Source organism: Falco peregrinus, chromosome 7, assembly GCF_023634155.1.
Source record: "Falco peregrinus isolate bFalPer1 chromosome 7, bFalPer1.pri, whole genome shotgun sequence".
Classification (NCBI taxonomy): domain Eukaryota; kingdom Metazoa; phylum Chordata; class Aves; order Falconiformes; family Falconidae; genus Falco; species Falco peregrinus.
Window position 1 is genome coordinate 75,169,106 of NC_073727.1, and position 27,348 is coordinate 75,196,453.

General features: G+C 37.4%; 1 long non-coding RNA gene across 1 annotated transcript; it reads right to left on the reverse strand.

Moving 5' to 3' along the window:
- Positions 1-5,864: 5,864 nt before the first annotated feature.
- On the reverse strand, positions 5,865-12,636 carry LOC114012344 (uncharacterized). Its single transcript, XR_003554732.2, has 2 exons — positions 12,202-12,636; positions 5,865-7,258 (listed from the first exon to the last, which is right to left on the reverse strand). It is a non-coding gene; the product is annotated as an uncharacterized LOC114012344 (long non-coding RNA).
- Positions 12,637-27,348: the final 14,712 nt, after the last annotated feature.

Genomic DNA, 27,348 nt, shown 5'->3' on the forward strand with positions numbered 1-27,348 from the left:
TGTATGAAAGAAAAGAAGAGAAATGTGATAAACATTCGAAGGGCAAGCCTCTCCCCTTCCACACTAACAAACTAACAACAGAAGAAACAGGTAGCTCACAATGAAAGATAAACTTCCCTGTGAAACTTGTTATGAAGAGTAAATGTATTCTGATTCAAAAATCAGTTCAAATCAGCATAAAGTTACACATGTTCTGGCTGCAATTGCCCCACCTGAGGTGATCTCTTTCCCACCAACTCACCACTGTTTCTAGTCAGAGTTATTTTCTCCCAGCTATCAGTCACATTGGTCAGAACGGGCTGTGTGGGGAAGACCTGCTACTTGAAATGCTCTAATTACCCTAGGCTGTTCTGAGTCAAACAGAGCAAATGTCCTCCTATTATTTTGGCACTACTAGACCACCTTGCGTCCCTCAGCATAAGTGTCCTTCCTAGTTTCTGTAGCCAATGCCTCTTTCTCAAAGACCTTTAAGCACAGTGATGTGTATTAGAAGGTGCTGAATCTCTTCCTTTAAAAAAACCCAAAACCAAAACACCCAACGTAAAATATGTTACTTTCTACTGCTGTGCTGCTACCAGTTATTTCTTCCTGTGCTAGCAGAATCTCCTGCTTGGAGAGCTGGTCTGAAAGCATTCAAATCCACATCCTAACACTCCTTAATTCCTTAATGCATATGGTATTTTGGTATGGGTAAATTGCCTTTGAACAGAAGAAATTGTACAGGAACAAACTTCTTCAAAATAGGCATTTGTTACTGCTGGAATGGAGGTATTTAAGGTTTGGTTTGGTTTCTGCAATTTGCATTTTGTTTCAGGTTGCTTAGTGAGAAAGTAAAATAAAGTATGAGGAGCAAAGTTGGAAGAAGATAAAATGAAGAGAAGGTTCCAAGTAAAGTGTTTTTTTCTTACAAATTCCTGTAATCATTAGAAACTTTTTTATATAAGAATATTTGTTAAAATATGAAAGGAGTTTATTGTGAATAACGAAAATATAAAGCCACTTTAAATACATATTCCTTAATAGAGTATTTCATTAAATGGAAATATTTCAGGATTTGTGTCTTCCTTACATTTTCTTTGTAGTAGTACTTACCCATGATTTATATTCCTTTCCTGTTTAATAGTTTTGACGTCAAAGTTTCTGTCAAATCTTTAGATTTTGGAAACCTACAGAACAAACTTCTTTGTTTGTGTTTGTTCATCTGCTTGTCTTCCAAAGATTCAGAAAACAGTGCTAATACTTTGACCTCTAGCTATTGAAAAATCAAGCTATGAGAAACTTAACAAAGGAAGCAGCTCTCATCAACCATGACAACAGAGGTTGATTCCTCTTTCATTTCAGATGCTGTATGCATCATGATGCAGTAACAGCTGTGTTGAAAACAGTGGATATTGCCTTCCTTATTAGATTTCTTCCTTATTAAAATTTCTGTTGCCGTAAAATATGTTGTGCTAAATGAAGAATGAGAATTCCTTCCTGTGTTTAGTTGCTAAAAATTGTGTTTGCTTGGAATCAATTTTGTATAATAATAACCTGAAGAAGAAAAATAGGCCTCCATTCTAAGCATATAATCACAGAGGTAATGCCTTTATTACAAATGTTGTCATCCAAATAAATGACTGAAGAACTATGTAGTTTCCTTTCCACACCAGTGTGGATTTTAACACCCTATATTACCACTAAAGTCAAGAATAATCATTAGGTTAAACTACTACAAGTCCACAGAGGTTTAAACATGGATGCTATGCAAGGACATAAGCTACTTCAACAGTGATCTTCCAATTAGACAAAATATTACGGCAGTTTATCACTTTGATTCCCGTTTCTAGTCCACTGAATTAAAAATACTGATCCTAATCTACAGGACACTGCACGCTACATGTTAAAATGTTGATATTTCAAAGTGATAAGCTAGATTCACATTCCTTTAGGCAGTAAACTTGGGTGAATCACTAGCAGGATGATTCAGAGTAACTAAGGTAGAAGCCTCAGTTGCCGATACAGAACACACATCAATGGGGGGCGACTGAGGAAAGCTCACGCAGGGTCCTCTCTCTTCCATTGGCTGCATGGGGACTGCAGGTAGCCTTGAAGGGCAATTTAGTGTTTGGTACATGTGTACTGCCACCTGGAACTGTCTAAAAGGAAATGTCAGGGTCAGGGCTAGGTCTACCTATCTGGCTCAAGTCTGAAAATCAGTTGCCTATTTACAGTCAGATCACTCTTTTGTGGTAGGGCACCTAGAGAAAAAAATAGCACAATTCTTTTTGCAGAATTGTTTAAAAGCACTTGAAAAACAGAAGCTAGGGTTTCTACATTTTCCTGCTTGCCTAGAGTGGATTTGAATTATCATGTCCTGCTTTTCAACCAACTAACCATAGCATAGATCCGAGCAAAGCAAAAGGCCTTCTTTGCCTCATGGATGGAAATTACCACTCATCCAATGCCAGGATTACTCCCCTAGGAGGTGGGCATTCAAGTATTTTCAGGTAGCTGAAGGATAAAGCAAGTGGAGCTGGAATCCCAGGCTCCTGTCCTGGTTCCTGCATGAGACCACAGGGTAAGTTATTGAGCAAAATACTTTCTTCCAACAATTTCTCCCTCCTTAAGACTTTTCTGCCCCTCCCTTCCTCTCTATTTAGCAAAACAGCTTCTGGGCTGTGTGTTGAAATTACTTCTGTTTCTCTGTATCATTTGTGAATTATGTTAAGGATCTGGAAGGTTAATGCTCATCCCAACCCAGCTCTGATTTGCTACAGAGCTTAGACAGCAGTTACAAGTGTAATTGGCAGGACAGCACACTTGCTAAAATTGGCAGAAGACCAAGATTTTAGGTTTCCAGAAAAAAAAATTGTACGAAAACGAAGGCAGTAATAGATTTCCAGTGCCTTTGGGGAAAAGGCAGTATATCACAGTTTACCATCTGAATCACTCTTGAAGGATGTGGTTACATATTCTGTTTTCCTAAGTGGAGGAGCTGGCTCAGTAAATTTCTCTCTCTCACTATAGTGAGAAATCCAGATCTGATTTTTACCCTCTACCGTACTAAAGGATACCCTTCACTAACCCACAATATGTAAACCACAGAATATTGCTGGCAATGAGAACCAAGATAGGATTTTCCACCATATAAAATGTATTGTAAAACTATAAACTTATTTTCAGGTTACTAATGTATATCGGATTTGGTATGGCCGTGTGATGTAAGGCACAGATCAAGTTTGATTGACCTGCCTAAAGCTATGAAAGTGCAAAACAGGCCTGGGTTACCAGCTAAGGGTATTGTATCTACAATGGTACCAGCCATTGCATCTACAGAGCAGACAGTAGTTCTTGTATTTCCAGTTCAGAGGACCCAGCCTGAAATGCAATGAGTGCCTCAGATTCTGGTTTGACAATGGGGTCAACGCAGTTTCAGGGATGCCAGTAGCAAACAAAATATTGTATCTGTATATACACAAAGGGTCAGCCTGCTATAAATTATTTTTTATAGAAATCGTCAGGTTAACATTTTATTGTCAGACCAGATATCTGTGGCATACTTGTGCTGTGAATGATCTGCTGAGTGGTACTGCCACTGTAAACAGTTCAGGTGGGATTCAGCTCACCTGTCTCTAGGTCTTCCATCTCTTCTGTTTTTACTCAGTGGAGACATAAGGCCATTCAAAGAAGCTAGCCATTTAATAAAATTTAAAATTTAGAGTAATTTAGAGTGAGATTCACACACAATGACAGTTACTCCAATTAAAGCCTAGGGCAGAAACCTTAGATGTAGACATCTACGTTATAGCTATGTCTCCCATTACAGCCTACTTGCACTAGAAGTTTTGTGATATGAATGTCAATACTCCCATTTACAATTCCCCTTTAACAACCTCAGGCTGATTTAGTTAAAGAATGCCAGTTTTAGTCTAGAGCTCTAAAGTGAAAATTTGCTTGCCAGACCAAATAAGTCTTTTTTTTTTAAATAGGAGATTTAGTATTTAAAAAAAAAAAAAGAAAAAGGAAGAAGAAAAAAAAGCCCCACTGTGGGTTTCAAGTTTGAAAAGTGTTTTTGGTCTAGGCCCAGGACCAGTTTGACAAGTACTTTTCACTGTTCTAAAACCGCTTTTTCAGAAAAACAAGTTATCCCGCCTATAAAAAACAAACTAGAACTCCACAAACAGACAGTCCTCTCTCAGTCACTTCTTAATGAAGTCTTTCTCCAGTTATACCACAACATATGCAACAATAATATATTTATAGAACAGCACGTTTCCATTTGCTTTATAGGTCCTTACATAACACCAATAATTTCAGTGCCTATGTCCAGACACAGTTACTAAACAGGCAGTTATTTCATTGAAAGATTTGGTATGATTTGATTTCCAAATGTTAAAGGTCTTTTTCTGCTGGATTATTTTGGTTGGTAGGTAACTTTTTATTGATTTATTTTTCATTTTTCAGATGTCCTTATTACTAGCCTCCAGGCATATCCAGAATAAAAACATATTTTAATTGCTTATGACTTTCATTAAAGCAATCTAGTAATAACTATATGAGTTCTGGTATTTTTGGCAGCTTTGATGTCGCTTTTAAATATATATTTTACTACAAAGGAAATCAGTAAGATCAAAACACTGAAGTAAACAATTTGTATTGCATTTTGGCAGAATTAAACAGTAGTCACCAACATTACTTTGCCAAACCACATCCAAATTAGCAACACACAAAAACCCTTCCCTTGAGATTTTCACCCAAATACATCCATGGTGAAAGCAAAGAAACTCACAGTACAAATTATCCCTAACCATAACCTCAGAAAAGCTTCTAAAAGTCATACCTGAAATTCCAGTATTTCAGAAAGTCTTTCATCTTAGCCAGTTTTTGGGTTAGCTCAGCAGATACAGTTCCTGCTACAAGACAAACCGACATCTCTTCTAGCTGCTGATCTCTGGTCCATGGCGTACACTTCCTCCAGCCTCTGAAATTAATGAGGGGAATTGCTGCAATTTGCAGACTACACGCTAAGCTTGCAGTAGATAGTATACTATGGCTACCATTGTGGTTTTGGACTAAAAATGCAACTGCACAATTTTAGTCTGAATATCAACTGATAAGAAAAAAGCCAGGGGTGAATGGACACTAAGACTTTTGAGAAGACATTGTATGCTCTTGCACAGATACTGCTTTCCTTGTTTTCTCCCTGACCAGTGCTCTGAGCTGAGACTTGAAAATCTGCATCAGCCAACAAATTGCAGCCTTCAAACCTGACTGAGCTCAGAAACTGGATCTCACAGGAGATGTTTTCACGCTGTGGGTCAGCTCACATTGCAGCACCTGTAAAATTGTAGCTTTTCTTTCTACAAAAAAATGATCAAAGCCATTGCCCTAGATAATACTGGTCTGAGTTCCATAAATGCTATACTTTTAAGGCCGTGTGTGTACTGCCATTTATTTGCTTGTTAGCTGGATTTTTTTTTTTAACTTTCTTCCTAGAGTTTACAAAAAGAAGGGCAAATTAATGACTGGGACTGATGCAAGTCACATGGAAGTCTCATTTATGGGAAATTCTTACATCTGTGCTCCACTGTGATAATACATGTCCATATCAGCATAGAGAAGTGAATGTCTAGTAGCTGAAGCACATGCCAATTTGTGTACATCATATCACAGAGCTACAGAACCAAGGCAGATCCTGACATGAACTGGAGGAGCAGTGCACAGCTTTTTAGTGTGGTGCAAACTTGCATGTGTGTTTCTAAACTAAGTAGCTTGGTTCAGCTCATTTTGATTTGCCCAATAAAATTTCTGAAATGCCTTTGGAAAAGAATAATAATTTTATTTTGAGAGATTCTTTGTAAAAATATAAAAGCACAAAAAAATAGCAGCTTGTATTTATTTACATGTAAGAACAAAATCAGTGTACTTTTGTTCACAGTGAAAGTTTCCACAATGATTGCCACATTTATCTAAGAGAGAAATGGAGACTGTCAGAGAGGGAGAAAGGTGAAGGACAGAATCAGGTGTCAGTGGTACCCGTGCCTCCCTTCAAAGGGGAGTCCCTTTATGGGATTACTCATGTATAAAACTGAGCATGGGAATAAAAGCAGAAGGTCACTGAAGTTAATGGAGTTACCAGATAAGGAGCTTCCATTGTAGCAGTGCCAAGAAAATGTGTCTGTGATTTCCCCACCTCTTCTAATACGTTTGCTCCAGCAGACCCGATCTGAAAATCAGCAGCTAGCTCAGCCCATTTCAGCAGCATGGGAAATCCCATGTGAAGACTCCTGCTCCCAGTTTGAAAGCACTGCAATCATACCATCTAAAGTGCCAATCTGACATAATCTCTGCTTACACTGTGCTGTTCAAAAAGGATGATGACAGGTTAATTTTATACCAGCAGACTTCATGCCAGACTGGGGATTGCCACTTTATGCCAGATCAGTTATTGTTTTTCCTCCCAGCAGTTATAAAAGCATAAGGCTGGAATAAACACCGTGACACGTATTCTGGTTCACTCAGCAGATATGTGGTGAAGCAGATCAGACACCTGCTGCAATCTGGCAATGCACAGGTCTGGTACTAACAATCGTGGACTCATGGTCTTAGAGGTGACAGAACTGGTGTGCCTGGTCCCACAGTGAAAGCTGGAGAAAGGTTAGTCTGCAGAAGAAAATGATCCAGGTGCTGAAGGTTTAGGGCTCATATTTGAAATAAGTATGTATCTTAGCAGCACACAGACCTACAGCACAGTAGGAATTGCTGAATAACACCACAAGTTCTGGAATAGGGCCACTTTGTCATGGTCTGAAAAGAGCTGTCCCTTCTGAATACTCACTCATTGAGTTACTCAGAAACAGATCTGGGGAGTGCAGAGAAACTCTGCTGTGTTGACAGCATTCGAACTTTGAGAAATATTTAAAAGTATTGACACAGATTGTCCTCTGTCTTCCCTCCTGAGTGATTGTCTCTGTCTTTATAAAATAACTTGCCAACATTTATTTTTTTTTCCAAAGACCAAGGCACGTTTTAAAAACAACTACAAAGGCATTTGGGAAATCACATTCTGAGACAGTCAGTGTCCAGCTATGCAGCTCAAGTGTAATGAAAAAAGTCTGTTTCTGTGTATTCAGAAAAACTCTTCAAGGGCACCTGTAGGGCACCTACATCCATCTCAAAACTATGGTGGGGTAGGCTATGCTGATGTCCTTCAAATAAGCCTCATTGTTCTTCTCCTCCCACCTTTCCTGTTCCTTGTCACCATTCATAAGGGTACCTGTGTAGACAGAAAAAAATGGTTTAACTATCTCACACTTTTGTGGAAAATTTCAAGGTCATCTTCATTTTCTAATAAAATAAATCCCATCTCTAGGAAAGACCATGAATCTATAGTGATAATATTGTTTTGTGACACCATGAAAATTTATGCAATCTTAGTTATGTCTGGTAATCTCATCCTACTACTTCAGCAAGTGTTTAGTATTTGTCATTAGTATCACTATCGTATTGGTGCCTTCAGCATGGTAATATGAATTTACTAGTTTGTGTGCTTTCAGTATGTTTTCACAGTCTAATTTTTAATAATTTCATTACGCCAGTGAATTAAAATTATTTAAAAGATTTTCCCGTTTTTTTTATTTTATTCTCAAAATCACTTGCCAACAATGATCATGTAATGGATTTGTGAAATTTTCAAAGTCAAATGCTGATTTTGTAACTCTCAAAATTATTTCCTGTGACTTTTCCTACCATCTAAATATTATCTGATAATTTATTTAAATGGATAATTAAAATCACTTTGCTAAATATGCTGGTTTATAACACTTAACACTTTCCGATATTTGTTACTTTATAAAATGAATCACCATTTTTGAATTCTCAGATTCATTTTTAAGTTATCAGCTGTCTTGAAATTATGTATATTCTGTCATAGAATACATATAGTATTCAGCATTTTAAATAAACATTTCAAGTAACATACCAAATTACTTTTGTGTTCACTGAAAATACTAGTTCAAAATTTGCCTATTTGTATACATGAAGAAATTTTATTACAATTTCATTTTAGCAGCATGGTAGATTAGAAATATTTCCCATCTTGAAATGCTAAATACCAATGTGATTACTGGGTACTTTTTCCTATTTCTTTTTGTGCTGTAGATGATTTTGTGCATAATCTTTTTTGATCTTGACAGACTTGTAATATTTTAAATGCATTTCCATTTCTCCAACATCTAATAAAAAAACCCCAACCAACCAACCAACAAAAAAAAAAAAAAACACACAAAAATCCTAAGGCTTATAACCACTGTGATTGGGGTGCCATAGATTTTTTACTGGTTATAGACTGCAATGATTTTTGGAAAAATCAGAATCACTCAGTTAGTGATATGATGATGTATTAATGTGTATAGAGGAATGAAGGTGCATTAATTAACATTGATAATATATAGCTGTGGGCAGGCTTCAGGGGTGGTGGGTTGGCTACTGTGGATAATGTACAGCTGTGGCTGGTTCTTGCTAAATAGTTAAATAGTTCTAAGGGGTATAGAAGAGAGAGGAGTACTGAATGAAGAAAGACCTGGAAGGAGTGGAGGGAGGAGAATGAGTGTGCCCCAGATGTAGGGGAAACAAGGAAAAGCCCTGGGAGAAGGGGGGCTGAATGAGAAGAGGCTGGCTGGAAGAGGGGCCTGGAGAAGGAAGACTCTGGATGCAGCAGAGGCAAGAAGCAGGGTGGACTGGCCTGAAGAGGATGAAGAAACAGCATGGACAGTAGATGAACTTTTGAAACCTTGTGGGGGACTGGTGGCTGTGTTGGGGCAAGGTGTGGGAGCTACTTATTGAAGTTAATCTGGTATGGGGTGGTAAAAGTCTTGTTGCAGCTGGCTAGTTTGGATAGTGCTGTGACATCAATGCTTAGATTAATTTGTCAGGAAAAATTAAGGATTGGCCACAAAAATTTCAACTCCCAACTCCTGCTTCTTGAGGCTGCTGTGCACATCTGCAAGTTCTGCTTACATGCAAATGTCTCCAGGTTGGTTTCTTCTATCCTTTAATATTAAATGTGGGCTCATGGCTCATCTTAGAATTATCGTTAACCTCAGTATCTTAAAATTTTACCAAACACTAACTCTCTCCAAAAAACTGAGTGCATGCATTCTGATTACCAGAACACTAGATGTGTCGTCAAATGTTAAGTGATATATACTCAGTGTTTTCAAAAAAGAAAATTGATATTGGCAGTCCAAAAGGGAATGGCCGAGGTGGTATGCATAGCTCTTGGTTTTCAGTTTATAAATAATAAAAAAAACCCAGAATACCTGAATAAACATTTTTAAAACTTTTCAAGTCCTTTCAGACTGATACATAAGAAGTGTTTGATAAGAAGAACATAGTTGCAAAACAGGCTATCATCTGTACAGTATGTTCTGTTCTTCCCCTCTGCCCCCCAAGGTGTTTTGAAAGGACTCCTCCAAACTTTTGTGTAACTGCAGTGTTCTGCTCCCTGTTGTTTCTGGGAAATAGAAATAGAGGCAGCATAGAATGGCCCATTTAGTTCCAAACAGCCCACTCTTTGCTTCCCGCAGACAGATACTGCCCAAAGAAATACAGATAGCATGATGCACATCTGTAATGCACAGAATCATGCAGCCATCTTGCAATCTTGTAGCCACGTGATCAGCTTCTTAACCTGATAAGCAACTATACCACAAAATTAAAGATTAAGTTTTCTGACCATATCAGCAAGCTTTTCCAAACCATCCAGTAAAACAGAAGTGGGAACACATGATCAGAGCACAAGAAAACAAAGGTCTTTGTCAGCAAGCTGTAGACAGATTACCTCACAGAATTTTTATGTACAAAGCAACCAAGGAAACCGCAGGGGCACAGACCTCCTGCCATTGATTATATCATGTGTGCTTGATAAAAATGGCAAAAACTGAATTCCTGAACTGTATGGCAACCAAAGAATTTAGTCTATTCTCAGTAAAGGGAGATTTGTATTCTAAACCTTTTAGAGCATCAGTCAGTTCCTATTCAGTGAAGGGCAGGAAATAATTCCTAACAGCAGAGAAAGTTTTTGAAATAGTTACTTATGTGCTTGCTGGATCAAGGGTGCATGAAAATTTATCAAATAAACCCCCACAGCCATTTTATCACAGCATTTGGATTAAGAAAATTGTTTGACATTAGCTTGATGACACTTTGATCAAGAGCCTATTGTTAAAAGGTTACATTGGTTGTTAAATTGTTGACCCGTTCCGAGTAGTGCAAGGCAAGTGCTTGCAGGCTAATCAACTTGAAATATAAAGAATATATATATGTATTTCTTTTAGAAATATAAAAAACCCATATGCTAATACAGAAAACTATTAAAGTATGATTCATCTCTGTAAAATGATTCAGTAGATGTAGCTCTGTGGAGTCTCAGGTTTTTTATGGTTGACAGAATCAATAGTACATGAGCTTATCTGCAAGTCTAAAGCTAAAGCTGTTTTTTACTTCTGTTGTTTTTCATTCAGTCTTTCAGAGTGAAGATGGATTCCTTGTATCTTCTCTTTAATCCTCAGCAATATAGGAAGAGCAGGCCAAATTTTGCTTTCAAAGACATCTCTACAACTTGACACAATTCAGTAAAGATGCAACCAACAGCTTAGCTTGTAAAGTTACATTCTACGGTAGAATGTAGCATATAGCTACACTGACACAGCAGGAAGCCAAAGAAGAAATTAATGCCCTTTCCCCCAAATACTTATGGCTATATCACTTCTTCTCAAGGAACAGTTTATTCCTAGCCAGTTTTTGAATAGTTAAAGTAAGGGGGAGTGATTCATGTCCCCTCTCCAATCTAACCTGGATGTTTGCATGTAATGGTGAGATAAGGGTTGTTCCTGCTCTACAGGCTGGTGCTTGAGTTGTGACTCAACAATGCCAAGCCGTGAAGATAGCGGGATCACTTCGCAACCTCCAAAGCCGAGAACATGATGATAGGCCATTTTGCAGACACTCAGATCCACACAAAGCAAGAAACTCAGGCATGTTTCCTAGCCAAACCTAAGTGGTGTAAGAATAAAAATAGTGATTTCAATAAATGAATGGGTGTTAATCAGGCCAAGGGAAATGATCTACAGAGTAACAGTGTGGCAGGTTTACAAAGTTAAATTTTAGTGTGTAGAATTTTCTGTTCTGAAGAATGAGGAAAAAAAGGTCCAGAAAACATTCCTTCGTGAGGTGCAGGAGGGGGCCTGGAAAAAAGCCTTTTTTGCCTCTTCCCTAGTTGCTTCGAGAGCCTCACGGAGGCAGTTTCGAGCTTGTGCTACTGGATCAGCATGTGCACCGGTGCCCATAAGATGTTCTATTGTTAGTGCAGCTAATGCAGCATTATTATGATTAACATATGTGAGTAGGAGTGTTTGAGGTTCTCCCCTCCAATGTGACTCCCATAACGAGTAGTGAGTTGGGGTTAGCAATAATCGTGCTAAAGATTTCAAATCATGAGGGGTCATGACATAAGTATCAAACACAGAAGATAACAAACTTGTAAAATAGGAAGAGAAAAGACCATGTTCTGTAACCGTGCGGCGCAGTTCCTTAATAACCAAAAAAGAAAGAGCCTCCCATCATGCTCCCCCCGCCCGGCCCTGAGTGTACAAGACCGGAGCAACTATAGTTTTAGCCACTTCTAATTCCCCCTCCCTTAAGGCCTGTTTGTTTATATTTGCCCATACATTGTGTGGATCAGGAAGATACAAATCGGGTTCTTTTTCAGGGTCTATCGGTCCTGGGTCAAAGAGATCTTCTTCTGGTGGATACCCAGCTGCATTCACACCCAGGGATCTAGGGCACTGTGACTTAGCGGTTGGTAAAGAAGGAGCTATAGGAGCTCGCGGTTCCTCCTCCTCTCATTCCTCTGTCTTTCCTTCCTGTGCCTTCATAGTTTCGAAAATGACTCTCCATGAAGAGAGCAGGCAGTGGGACTTAGTATTCCTTTTTGTTGCAGAATCCCACAGTTTCACCCGTGCTGTCCCAAAGTTCCCACATAAAAATTGTAGATGCAGTCATGGCGGGCATATTTACTTGCACCCACTTGAGCATTGCTTTAAGGTCATGCCCAGAAATATTTTTCTTATGTTTGTTAAGGAGACCTTTCATAAGCTCATAAACATCTCTTTCTGGGGACAAAGCCTGATTCCCCATTACGGATTTCCCACAGCTCACCTCTCAACTCCGGAGGGATTTCAGGCCGGCTGACTCCCGCTTCCTCCCAGTGGTTCGTTCAGAGTTCTGTGGGATTCGCTGCAAGTCGCTCAGGCAATTGAAGAGCCCTTTATGTCAGATCCTGAACCAGATCACGTCGGGGTCACCAATTTGCATCGAATGAAGGGACGGGATGTAGCTTGATGCAAGCAAGATGTCGATTTATTGTACACGATCACGAGTTTATATATATGTTTTCAGAAGCTGCGTGCTTTAAACAGATTGGTTCTTTAAGCTAACCATTACATACTAGGCAATCCCTGACTGGTTAACTACAAACAAAGGACACTTTAAGTAAGTTTTTACAGTCATCAAGTAACAGCAATGTGTTACTTCTGCTTGGTGCCATCTGTTCCTCATTCCCTTATCTTTTCTCGGCATGACTCATCCTGTTGATTGTTATTATTCACATTCCTTGTCCTCCCAGGGTTTGTGGCCTACGAGCTCGAGCACATTCCTTTCAGCTAACTGATTGTTCCTTATGGACCTGATTTCCAGGCCCCCTCCTGCAGTGAGGTAACTGAGGAACCCCCGCCTATTATATAAAAAAAGAGTCTTTGTATATGATTATTAATTTTCTCCTTGTGCTTGATTTTGCAAGTGTGAGTAAAACAACCCTACAAATTTGGAAGTAACTGAAAAAAGTATACTCTCCAGAATTATAAGCATTTGTAGCTGTTGTATATTTCTGGGGTTTTTTTCTTGTTATTTTTTGCTATTTTTGTTGCCTTGCTGTTTACACAGCACTTTCCCATACACACATTCATATCTAGATATTTGTCTGTGCCTAAAGAGATTATAAAGTGATAGGATTATCTGACTTCAGGCAAAATGTAAATTGTTTACAGATCTGATTACTGAATGACAATGAACAGACTTGGACTTATATTTTTTAAAAAATCTCAGGAGAGAAAGCAGTTTCTCAAAGCACTAATACTGGTTCTTTGAACCATATACTGATTCTAATCTGCATACAAAACTGTTTAAATGAATTGCTTATGTAGAACAAGGAGTGTATGGCTTTTAATACACTGCTGACAGTAGACTGAGTTTGTGCAACGCCACTGTTCTCAAACACCTAAACAGATTAAAACATGTTGCTTTGACAGTTACATTGTGGCTATTTTTGTATTTCTTTTTCAGCAGTGCCCATTTTTGTACTATGATTGACTACAGATTTTCTGATTAGGTTGGTAGATAATGTTTTAAAATAAAGATTTAAAAACATCTTACATTTTAGAGGCAAAGGAAATTTGATCACTTACATAATTTAATATAGAGCGTCATCTCATTCTATAATTCTCCCTTTCTCTGCTTACTTTGAAGAGCATTATTCATCATGCTCCTAAAATTCATCCCAACTAACCTATGGATCATTGAATTGCTATTTGAACAGAGGACAACTTTTCTCTTTGAAAGAAAACTCAAATTATCACTCAGATCCAAAAATATTTCAGCACATTAATGTTTTAGATTTAACAATACCAACTGCATAGGATATGGATTGTGTAGAAGTCCCATACGTTGCCACATAACCATTAACAGACAATTCTGTCAGTGTCCTGCACCTCATGACTTCATCCTCAAATAAAACCTCAAGAGTTAGGGAAAAATTAACAAGCTTCAGATTACCAGGCCTATCTTTGGTTACAACCACTCTGAGTATTTATTTGCAAAACTGCTTTACCCGCACTTACTGCCTCAATGCAAATACAACACTCATTTTGTTATGACAGAAGACTGAATTCCTGATTAAACAATTAAAAATACAACACTCATTTTGTTATGACAGAAGACTGAATTCCTGATTAAACAATTAAAAAGTATTGCATTTATACAGCCACTTTTTTGAGCCAGAAGCGCAGTTGAACTTGTAGGTGATATAAATGAATTGATGATACAAATTTAGCCAACAAACCTAATTTACAAGAGATGACTTGCAGCTAGGTGGCCATGGCTCTCATAGCTGCAGCTGTCAGGTTACATTATCCTAAGTGACAAACACCAGCAGAGCATGAGGAAGCAGTTCAGATGAAGTTTTGTCTTCCATTTGTATTAGGCATCTGCTTTAACTCTAAGGATTTCTCTTGGCTTTTATAACCAAAATGTGGCTCAAAGCATAACTTAGTAGCGCAGTGTGTCAATTGCACTGCTGCTATTCAGAGATTAACTGTTTTTTAAGTTTTATTTGACCATAGGAGACAGAAAAAAACATTCAGTAATATTTCTGTTCCCGCTTACTACATTTCAAAGTACAAGCTGAGACAAAAGATTCAAAACATAACTCCTTCCCCTCTTCCTGCATGCCTCACTGCTTACTCTGGGAAACTGGGCGGTGCGATGTGTGTGTTCAATTTTGGTTTTGCCTGAGTTGAAGCTGAACTTCTTCCTTTTTGCTTCTTTTTTTTTAAAAAAACTTTGATTATTATTTTTTTAAAAAAAACTATTAGGAAATGAGATTTCTGTGTTTGGAGCAAATATGACTTTTGATACTCTGAACTTTTCTCCTCTTTGTTCTCAGGTGGTGGATTCTGATACACCAAACACATTCAATCAGTGTATTCCCCTCTTAGTAAAGTTTCTCCATGCTTACTACAGTATTCCTTAATTCCTGCAGTCACTCAAGCCTGAATAGCTTTCCTTGTGGTTGCTTCAGTTCTTTATGGAAATACCCATGAGAAATTTTTCATTGTAAATTTGTTGTCTGTCATGGGTTTTAAGTCACTGTTTTCAGGTGGGTTTTGATTTGTGGTGGGTTTTTTTGTTGTTGTTGGGTTTGGGATGGTTGGTTTGGGGTTTTTTTGTGTGTTTTTTATTTTATTTTTAATGAGTCTTTCTTGGCATATCAGTGATGTAGAAGTTAGAGTTTTATTTTAAAGTGCTATTTCTGAGAACTTTTTTGCTTTGGAGACTCCCATTATCTTAGTCATGAATGAAGCAGGAATACAGAAATGCTACACAGTAATCATAACTTAATTCTTGCCTTTTACCACATAGTTGACCTTGCTGCAAACTTTAGACAGCTATCTACTGTCACATGGATTTTAATGGTCTTCCACAGCTACTACATAAAGGAAGAACAAAGCTCCAGTTTTCAACTTCTTTTAAATAAGTGACAGCCAACACCGTTTCAAGTGTGAAAAAGACAAGCTAAATGTAGTGTAAAAAAACCCAACAGTTAGAAGATTAAGCAATTACATTTGAATGTTTCAAGGAACTTTTTATAAACATTACTAGAGTTTTCAACTGCCAAGCAGGAAAATTATCCAAAATACATATCTGACCTTGTAGCTCCCAGTACAGATTTCTTCTTTATATCTTAATGCCTTCAGTAGGAAGCACAAACAGTAACAGTAAAGGTTAAAACCCATTAATTTTTGATCCATACAAAGATCAATGATACACTAGTATTTTATGGTAGGTAGAAGAGACTAAACAGTGTAGGTCCTTGAAAAGATTATTTGCATGCATACTGTGTATTGTGCTCTTTAGTGATGCTGCAAAAAATCTCTAAACTATTTCTCAGAGATTTTGAAGACAACTAGAACAGAATAATTTTTTAAAAATGCATCTAAAATAATAATATAAAATATCTAATAAAATTAGGTTTGATTAACGAAATGTAGTTTTATTTTCTATTTTAATTAATATGGGTTTCAGTTTCTCCTTTTTTCTTTGGTCTGTCCTCTGATAGAGAAAAGGATTATTCTCCTAAGGAAGTGCAGATTGGAAGATCACAGCATACTGAAGCAGATGCAACTTTACCACTCCCAGATTTTATTTATTAAATACTATGGATTGTTGTGAATTAAGGGATCAAACAAACAAGTATAGAATAAAGTCCTGAATTAACTACACTATTTCATTTCAATCTTAGAGACACAACATACGCTAGTTTAACTTTTCTACAAGCAAACTGTACTCCTTTCTGTCTTCTTTAATAAACAGAAATTCACACACAAAAGTCTGACCGATCTGCTGTGGTTTTGGTTGTTTTGTTTTGTTTTCCTTTTCAAATATAGGTTACCTGTTTTTAAAGATTAAAAATCCCTCTGCACTACTAAATATCAATGACATCTTTATGGAAAATGTAGTTATGCATGGTCTACAGTTGGAAAGCTTGTATAGGATTTTTATAGATGTGACATATTAAAACATAACTCTAACTTCATATTATTTTACTATCAGACAGGCAAAATTGTTCTATTATGCTCTGTAAATTAAACAATCCAATTCTATTATTAAACTGGTGCTCTACTAGCAGTAGAACTAATGAAACTCAAGTTCCTACAGATTCTGTCCTATTCCTGAATTTCTTTACTGCATCCAAAATAGTGTACCCAATGACTTTACCAACCTGTTATGTCACCTTGGCTTACCCTAAATTACTCTTAATTCCTTCTCACATCTCCTAGCTGCCTTTGCCTGAACCAGCAAGAGGGCATCACAAAGAGCATCACGTGGCTGGTTCAGAGCTGCACATGGGCTAGCTGGCTCAGGGCTGGTTAACCAGCCACTACCCTGTAGCCCAGCCAAAATCATATGGACTTGTTCCCCCTTTTCTGTCAGTGAGCGAGCAATTACAGGAGCCATCCTTAATTTTCACAAAGCATGGACACCTCACTGTGTTTGGGACCATCACCTTCCTGTTTCATGCGGTTGAAACTGATCACTAACTCCAAATATCCCTAGGGAGGAGTGAGGTAGATATTCCAGCCTGGCATCTCCTGTCTTGCCTTCTCGATCATGATCAGTTTTGCGTTTCTCTTCCATGGGGACAGAGTCTTCTTTCACTTTTGCATCTTATCACTAATCACCTCCTTTGACCTTTGCATCCTATCATCAACACTAAGCAATGTGATTGTTGCAAGGTAGTAACATTAAGTTTGGGTGAGCAGTGCTCACTGAATATCAAGATGAGAAGTAATTATGTTTCAGTTACTATCGTAATTGAAAGCAATACATTTTTTATTCTGATATACTAATATTTTCATTTTTAAAAGATGAATTTGGCTAGACAATTTTAGTCTGGTTTGGAGTGTGATCCAGACTGCACAGAGATATCTCCAGTCCTATCACGTTGTATGGAGTTTTTAAAAATTCTGTGAACTGCTTTCTTTTGTTAAGGGAAGAAACCTCTAACAAAGCAAATTGATCAGCATCCTGAAGGCCAACAAATTCACAATTTCAGTTTAAACTGAGTCTTAATATTCTGCATTTAGATTGTTTAATTTATCTTGGCAAGATGTATATGAAATACTAGTAAAAACCAACAAAATTGGGTTCATTCCTGCTCTTAAAGTCTATGATAAACCTTCCATTTATTTTAATGGAAAAAGAATCAATCCACAGTATTTCCTATCTTTCCCTTAATTACACTCACCAGAATTTACTTTCCTTTCAATTCTAGTGCTCATTATGCACTACAGTTCTTGCCTTCCAAATAGATACATCAAATTCCAGAATAGGTACACAGATTAACTGGTTCACTAACATTACTTTCTAGTACTTCTTGGTGTTTAATGGGAACAATTCCTCACTTCCTTTCAGTTTTCAGAATCTTTTCCTTGATATATTAGAAAAGTGTACAAAAATATTTGAATATTTGAAATGCATCTCAAGAGAGGAAATGTGGTACAGTGTCTCTAAATGATAAAAAGCTGAATTTACTGGTGAGTCCCCCAACTTTTAAATTTCTGTAAAATTGGAGTTAAATATTAAAGGCTCAAAAAGAAATGCTGTCTAGAGGGCCTTGATAGTGAAGAGCGAGCCCTGCAGTGCTACCTTTCTGATTAAGATAACATTCAGTAGGGAATCTGTTTTGAATTCCTTAGCCTGAAGGAATAAATGCCATGGGAAGGATAAAATAAATTCCTGCTAAACAAACGTACAGCAACTGTAGGAGTTAAAAGACCAGCATACGAACTAAGTGAGTATCATGAAGGGAAAGATTTGAAGAAGTGTGGGAGGTAAAGAGAATAAGAAATGAGTATCACATTAAAACATCCAAGCCAAGCCACAGATTAAATGTGGACTTGCAGCAAAAATGGAAAGCATTTCTGAAAAAGTACAAGGAAAGGACTTAAGTATAAGATTTAAAAGCATTGAGAATAAAATCATAAACAATGGTTAGAGATGATCAAAGAACCAAAAGGTCATTTCAAGAAAGAGTCATTACAGACAACTGATTAAAACTGGGATAAAAAGGGTGTTTAGAAAACAAAGGCTCATATATGATAAATTAAAAGAGGACAGTGTCCACGGATACACAATGTAAGTAGTTTTAGATGGACTATAATTTTTAATAGCAGGACCAAAATTTGCCACTGTGGCTATGTTTTGAAGTTTATCATCCATAGTTATCTTTCACTTCTATATGATGATCATGTAGGGATGCTGAGATATTTAGGAAATCACAGTTACCTGTGTGTTATAAATGTCTGTTTCCATTGAATGTTCTGCACCAAACTGTTACCTTTGTATTATCAATACTTTTTCTATAATATTCCTGTTGGCTCTATGTATGGACTCTCAATGCAACGGAAACTACCAAAAAAGAGGCTTAATTGGCTTAGTTCATCACTTGGAAACAGACATCCATTGTATAACATTTTGCTTTCTTCTTTTAACAGTTTTATATGAAAGACTGTTAAAACTGTTGTCCTGATTTGTACCTTATCTGATTTTTACCATGTACCTACCTTTAGGATAACCCACATCAAAACCTCATACTAAAGTTACCCTTGCTCTCACAGAAGCAGCACAGATATTTTTTTCCTTCTGCTCCTGGGCAAAAGATTGGAGGAAATAAGCCATTGACATTTTGCTGAAGTTGATCTTACCTACACAACACCGGAAAGGGGTAGGACTTGCTTTAAAGTTTTAAGTGATTTTGGAGTACCCCTGAGTATACCGGGAGGTATTCTATGAAATTGTTAAACTTCATAGCGCCTTCTCAAAACCACCAACACTGAACTCCAGCTGTGCTAACTAAATTTTGTGTGCTTTGTGAAACTTCATGGAGACATAAGCGCCTCGCACAGCTCCAGTCAAATATTTACCCTACGGGACAGAGCAAAGTTTCTTACAGACAGTAAATACCTGTATTTACCTTAAAACATCAGGAACAGGTTTCTTTTTTTTTTTTCTTTTTTCTTTTTTTTTTTTAATGTGTGGTTATATTAACCTTCTTTTTTATCCCATGAAATACAGAGGCTGTGATGTGAGCTTTCCCTTTCACATGAGTTGAGACTAACTGTAAGAGCTGCTAAGCCATATGGCCAAGCAGGCAGATTAAGGATGTCTTTCTTTCTCTTCCCAGTTTTCTTAATTTTTTCTCTGCTTTCCAAGAACTGAGCACTGGTCCCAGTTAAGGGCAACAAAATCAGGCTTTATGTTCAAAGTTCTTTTAGTTTACTGAGTACATTTGGAAAGGAAACAGGAACTTTCTTCTCTTCCATTTGCCAAGCCTTTTCACACTTTTCCACCCAGACAGAGCCCATCCCTTCTTCCTTCTCTAGTCTACTTTCATTACTAGCAGTGGCACCCAGTCTTACTCTCCTTGAAAGCTTCTTCTAAGAAAGTTATAACTCACAAATCACTTTCAACCTGGTACAGGAGTATGTTTTCCTGACAGCCTTCTTTTCAATCAGTTATTGAGAAAGCAATGTGCCTAACTATTTTTCCTCTTAACAGGACCTTTATTACCACAGTTACTATAATAGAGCTTCTTTCTGGGTGTCTGATCTCCACCAAATTTTGGACTGTCCTACAGGAAAGTGACCATTCCTCTTCCTGCAGCAATGGCTACATAAATCCAGGCCTCCTTTAGGAGTCTGGTCTATGTGCAGACTCTCAAGGCTCAGGGATAAACTATCTCTTGTCCACCCTCAGTCACACTCACACACAAACCAGATTATTGACAGGGCTAATACACTCTCTCCTGCTTTGAAAATTAGTGTAGCTCATCTTATGACGAAATTCTGAAGCTCAGCAAAGCTCCCCTGAGATCAATTGACAGTTTATTGAAGTAAATGGAATATTGGTCTCCAGCAGTGGAATAAACACAAAGTAAGTATATAAGAAGTAAAATGAGTGGTAACAAGCATTAATAACTTCCCAGAGAGCATGAGTGCCACATGTAGGAACAGAAGAACAGAAAATGCTGAAGTGGCTGAGATAAAGTCTTCTTTTTCCTTAGAAACTCTCTCTAGAAAAATAGATTCTAAACCCAAGCATGTACAATAGTGAATACAGAATTTAAATTTCCAGGGTCATACATTTAAACATAATTTAAGGGTATACTTAAATGAAATTTAAATCAATCTTCATGTGGAAAATTAAGTAGCCCTTCCCTTCATTTCTGTTGTAAACTGAATTTATGAATAGTAGCTGAGAAACATAAAACCAAAGACTTACTTCCAGTTTAATACATATATTTTGTGAAATGGAAGCAAATGCATCTGTCTGTGTACTAATTATCTAAACAAATTGGAAGCGAATCTCTCATTTAACATGAAGACAATGTAGAAGTCATACAGTTCCCGAATCTTTTCAAAGTTGGAGCAGTATCACTATTTTCTTCTTCAACAGAGTGCCTGCTGAAAGCTGGAGAAGAGCCTGCCTGTAGGATAGTGCATAATACTTAGGCCAAATTTCACAGGAAGCTTGAAGCAACAGCTGTACCCTGAACTGAGGAGTTTCATATTCATTGTGAGCTTTAGCAAATGTGCTGAGCAACTGAAAAGATGCTACTTCTTTTGTCCATTCACATCACGAAGTCACCATACATTTAAAGTATAAAGCTGTGGGGTTCTGATTTAGGCACCTCTCACAGAGACCTCCAAGCCACGTTAGGTCATCAGCTGTATTCTGTTAAACCACAGTGAGTGATCATCTGTCCACTATTTTTAGCCTTGACATACAACGTTTGGTTTTGTGGCGCTCTTCTCAAGACGAATCCTGCTTGTCAAGAGACCAAAAGTCATACATACCTTTGAATACTCAGGTTTTCAACCACCCTTAAAATTAATTTCCATGACCATATGCATGTATGTGAATGATTTTCTGGGCAATGTTAGTGTGCTCACTACCGAGATCAATCTTCAAATAAAGAAAAAACAGAAATCATTGGAATGTGTTCTTAAGAGTACTTGTAAAAGCTTCCTCCACCTATGCTAAAAACCAGTATCAAAAGTCTTGTCAAAATCCCATCTATTTATTTCTGTAAAGAACCCATCATGACAATCTTTGAAATTCAATATGCCTAGCTGTGTATCATATTCTCTGTCAGATTTTATATACTTGATAAATCAATATATACTTGATTACATTTCAAAATGCAAATGTACATACTGAAACTAGAAAGAGTGGGGAAATAAAACTCTGAAAATACTGAAAAATTATGTCCATGGGTACACAGTGCAAGATAAAAGCAGGCAAAGAAACTTTGGACTACATATGATCTTTCAAAAGAAGTACATAGCAAAGTTACTTTATACATCTGATTTTGCACTTGACTGTATTTCAGTAAAGGCTGTAAAGAGTTAGAGGGCCATGTCACCTCTGAGATGTAGACCTGAGGGTGCAGTGAAGTTTGGTGGCTCAAGTTCCCCCTTTAGAAATCTGCTTTTTCTTTTCCCTTTTGATAAAGCTGGCCAGCTCTGCAGACTGGTGAGGCCACTGGTCACCACTTACCCATCCTTTCGTAGTCTTTTGATACTCATGTTTCAAGAAAGAAGAAAAAAGAGCAATCTCTGAGCAACGTGCAGTGTAAGAGCTGCAATTTGCTGAAAGCATATAATAGCCATTCTCAGTACTTACCGTGCATTTGAACAGGGCCAGGCAGAATTTCTTCCTGGTTTAGGGGAAGAAGGGGCCTCCCATACTGCAGTGCATGAATGCTGCATGATTGTAAGGTAGGTAGATACCTGTGTAATACATTCATATAGAGATCCTAAATATATATAATGATCAATTACCATATTTATTTTTCTTCACATTTCCATTTTTGCCAGTACAGTTTTTCTTGAATTAAAAGCTTTTACAGAGTTGTGTAAATGGATGGTATCCTGAACAGGAAGTCAATTACTTCCCATAATTCCAAACAACACAAAATGTCAGCTACTTCTTCATTGACTTCCATATGCCTCCAAATGAAGTCAGTAGGAATTGTATCTCTTCAAGACGAAAAAACTGCAAAAATGGCAGAATTTGATAAATAAAATGCATGCATTTATTTAATTTATTTATGTATGCATTTAATTCTTTGCTTTCAAGAAACAAAAGATGAGAGCATTTTGCTTTTTACAAGACAGATAAGACAGGGAAAGGGCCTTATATACATTCTGCACTCATTTTATTGTACCTTACATCTGTAAAATTGTGAATAATTCTTTTGTGTAATGAAAGCAAAAGGCACCATTCTGACCCTGTTAGTGTTGTTTTCTCAAAGTCCTGTTCTGGAAACAGTCTTAAACACATTTTTAATAAGGCTTGCTTTACTCCAGCCAATTCAGTCACACTGTGCACAGAGCATGACACAGTCAGCTGAGGAATGATAATAATTCTTTTCCTCCACAGGAGCCCAGAATATGCAGCCCATGCCAATAAGGTAACAGCTTCCAGAAAGACACCTTCCAAAGGAGGACAGCTGAACCTAGATTCTTTCCCATTTGAAGCACTCATAACTGATGTGTGGTGTGAGACGGCAGTATGTTCAACCACACCTTTCACTGTCATGCTAATAATATATTTCTGTGTTTCTGGTTTTTGCCTGTTGTGCTTTGCATTTAACTAGCCGTTAAGCATTTATTTTCCAATGGAATTTTGCTTTGGTTTCTAAATGACTGAAAACAATGTAGCAGTAAAATATCCAGAATAACACATAGACATGATTTTCTATGAGCAGATGGCATGCTAGCATGAACTTGTTTATCACTGGACCACATCCTGTGACAACTTTTTTTTGTAATGACTGCAGCAGTTCCTGGCTTTCCACATATCACATTCCTCCCTTCTTATTCAGATAACACAACTGAAAGGTCAGAGTGGCATTTCTAATTGCTGATTTAGTATTTTGGTACCTAATTCTGCTGGAGACCTTTCAAATTTTAAAATACATATTTGTCCTGGATTCAGCTGGGATAGAGTTAATTTTCTTTTAAGTAGCTGGTACAGTACTGTGTGTTGGCTTTGGTGTGAGAATAATGTTGATAACACACTGATGTTTTTAGTTGTTCCTAGGTAATATTTATATGAAATAAAGGACTTTTCAGTTTCTTAGACCCAAAAGGGCTGGAGTGGCACAAGAAATTGGGAGGGGACACAGGCAGGACAGGTGACCTGAACTAGCCAAAGGGGTATGCCATTCCACAGAACATCATTATAAATATATAAACCGAGGGAATTGGCTGGGGCCTTGGGATCACTGCTCAGGGACTGGCTCTGCACCAGTAAGCGGGTACTGAGCTGAATGTCCATCACTTGTTTCGGGTTTTTTCCCTTCCTTTTGGACTTGATTTCTTTCTCCTTCTCCCCTCCTTTTCATTATAATTGCTGTTGTTGCTATATTACAACAACTACTACTACTACTACTACTACTACTACTACTACTACTACTACTACTATGACATTTTAATTATTGAATTGTTCTTATCAGTCTTCATATTTTACCTTTTCTCCTGAGTCTCCTCCCCATCCCTCTGGGGTGGGGAGAGCGAGCAAGTGGATGTGTGTTACTTAGTTACTGGCTGGGGTTAAACCCCAATATTTCAGTTAGCACATCAGGAGACTTTTTTTGTAAAAAACATTTTAATGGATTATATTCTATTATTGATGCATATTTTGAACACAGCAGAACTTCTATTAAAAAGAAGATATTATTTTTTTATTTATTTATTTCAGGTTAATAAAGAATTCTTTTAAACCACCCAGTTATCTGGTTTCTATTAGAAATTTATTTGGAATTTATTGTCCCAGAAGTTTCAAGCCAACTGTATTTGTAGCAGGTATAAACATATCACTTTTTTACATTAAAAATAGAAAAATTATCTTTCAGATCACATACTTACAAACCTTTTTTTTCCTTAAAAAAGAAGTAGGGGTATTATTTATTACATGAAACAATTTTTTTCTGTACAAAGATTTCAACTCTATACCTACATCTTAAATTCAAATTATATATATCTTAATGTTTCCATCATTCTTGTCTCTTATATTTTTATTAGGTTTTTTGAGTTCCAACCTCCTCCAAAATTCTACCAAATAAATAGGAGATCCAACAGAAAATAATTTCTGTCCATAAAGTAATAATACATCTAAGGGGAGAACATTTATGGGGTTTCCTGTAAGAATCTCCTCTACTCATTTGGCTAGTCCAGATGCTGCCCTTTAAGAAAAGAGAAAGCTGAAGCTCAAAAGCTGGCAGATCTTTGCACATGGTAAGGTCAGCAGAAATTTCAGCAGAGTATATTCTTTATTTTAGCAGTTCTTTGTATGCAGATATGCCTTCAATTGAAGTTTACACATCTGTACTTCAAAAACACAGTCTTTTTTCATCCAGTCACTAGTCCATGTAAGTGCTAGATTTTAAGCTTTGTGTCAATTCATAGTGTTTTATTTTGGCTTCAGAGTAAAGATGTAACTCCCTAGCAATTGATACATGAAGACTCACTCATCAACTTTCAGGCTAGGAATACGTGGAATATATTTGTTTGGTAATAAAGGATGAGTCATAAAAGATAACTCAAAAGATGACTCTAACAGAGACTACTTTGGACAAATTTTGTTAGAAACATTTCATAGCTAGTATTTGTACCAAATGCATATAATGACAAATAGACGTAAAGCAGAGTTAACCTCTGAGTTAATGTGTGGCCTGACACAATGTTTAAACAGGTTTTCTAGAAAATATTGGACTTTTGGGCTCCATTCTGCAGATTTTCATCTTCAGGAGACACTCAGACTTCACGCAGCCTAGCAAAAGCCTTCCTGAAGTTCCAAGTCCCTTCTTCAACCCTGTGGCCTTACCTGTACTATTGTCTTGATTTCAGTTGGGATAGAGTAAATTTTCTTCTTAGTGGCTGGTGCAGTGCTGTGTTTTGAATTTTGTGTGAGAACAACGTTGACAGCACAGGGATGTTTTTGGGCGTTGCTGGGTGATGCTTATACCAAGTCAAGGGCTTTTCAGTTTTCAGGCCATGCTAACAAGAGGGCTGGAGGGACACAAGAAACTGGAAGGGGACACAGCCAGGACAGCTGACCCGAACTAGCCAAAGGGATATTCCATATCATGGGACATCATGCTCAGTATTTAAGCTGGGGGAAGAAGAAGGAAGAGGGGGGCATCTGGAGTTCTGGAATTTGTCTTCCCAAGTAACTCTTATGAATGCTTCTTCAAGATATGCAATATATATGGAGAAAAATAAACTCAGAATGCTTAATCTTTGTTTTGCTGGTAGGTCCGTAGCCTTCAAGTCGCCATGTGAGCCACCTCAGTATTTACCCCTTGTCTTTACCACATTGCTACATATTTTGGTGATTTAATTTAATGCAGAATTCACCTAAAACATTTGTTCCACATTTCAGGGAAATTAAACAGTACAGGGAGGATAGTGATAGAAAACAACCCAATCTGAGCAAGATCTCTAGCAAGTTAAAAGGAATAACGTGTATGCTGGAGAAAAGAAAAACCCTTTCCTCATAAGAAGGCACAGCAGAGAGCTGCACAAGCAGAACTCCTCGCTTTCATCTGTAGTACTGAAGTATGACATGTTATTATCTGTTTATGCAATGCTACTTCTGTTTTGTTTGCTTAGTTCTTCCTATCTAGCATCATGCTTTCATTTGTATTTTACTAATCTTTAGCTGCTTAGGCTGAAATTTCCTGTACTGGATATCTGTCTGAAAATGGAAAGTTTTAGGAAAAGAGATTTAACAGTTCCTAGGCTAAGATTAGTAACATACATTTTCCCCCAATGTTAACAAATTATTCAGCAATAGTTATACTTAAGAACCTCTAATTCCTCCAGATTTTTCAATAAAAACTTGGATTTTGCCCCAGTATCTTGCTACCTAATGCTTTCAGTGAACATCACTCATATATGGCAAAAATATTTTCCTCTGTAAATAACCACATTCCTCACATAATTCATTGAGACTTGATTAAGAACAGCTATTAATATTTCCAGTGATTGCATGTCTACTGAACATATGTTGTGCTAAAAGGCACCTGTCCACATCTAGACTGTACATGTATTACCCTACATGTGAGGACATAACTGTGAAGAATTTTACTGGACACATTACTTGTAGGCATTATCTTGTGTTTTACATGTTTTTACTACAATGTTTAATCATGTGATCCATAGGGTGGTTTTTAAGCAGAAGTGGGGGCTGGGCATTATCTCAGGATCATTATATATCACACCTGGGGAATTGCTAGTTTTATGCAGTGAACAAAACTGCTGTGTGGGGAAACATTGCCTCAGTAACAGACCATGCTTATGAATGAAACAAGGTTTTGCAAGAAAAGTAAGGAAGCTGGGGGAATTCTACCCCATCTCTTCTTCAGTCTTCGTGATGCATGAAAAGTCCCTGAAAATGAATGTTCCGTAGCTGACCATTAACTGTTCCTTACCCTACAAATACCTTAGGCTGTGATTTGCAAAACAGATGACCGTTTGTACCTGCAGGTAATGTCAGGAAGAAAGTTCATCTTAAGGTCTCAATTTGGTCAACCCAGAGTAGTAAAAACCCCTGATTTACCCCCAGTCCTGTCTTGTCCCTAACACCATTTCAAGAAAAAGGATGGTTACAAAGAACGCTTAGTAGAGCTCATTGAAAACTTCCCCAGAGAATTTTAATTACAAAATTGATGTGGCCAAAATAGTTTATCAGAAAACGCCAGTTCCATCAAAACTTTAGACAGGAATCAGGTTTGCCCACCTTGTATACAATTGTGGAGAATTTCTTCTGAAATAATAATTAAAAAAAAACCTGGAGAAAGTTGAATGTTAACTAATATAAACAACATTGGAGCAGAATTACATCTTACTGTGTTACAGAAGAAAATCCTGTACCTACATTGCATTGTAATACAATCTTCAT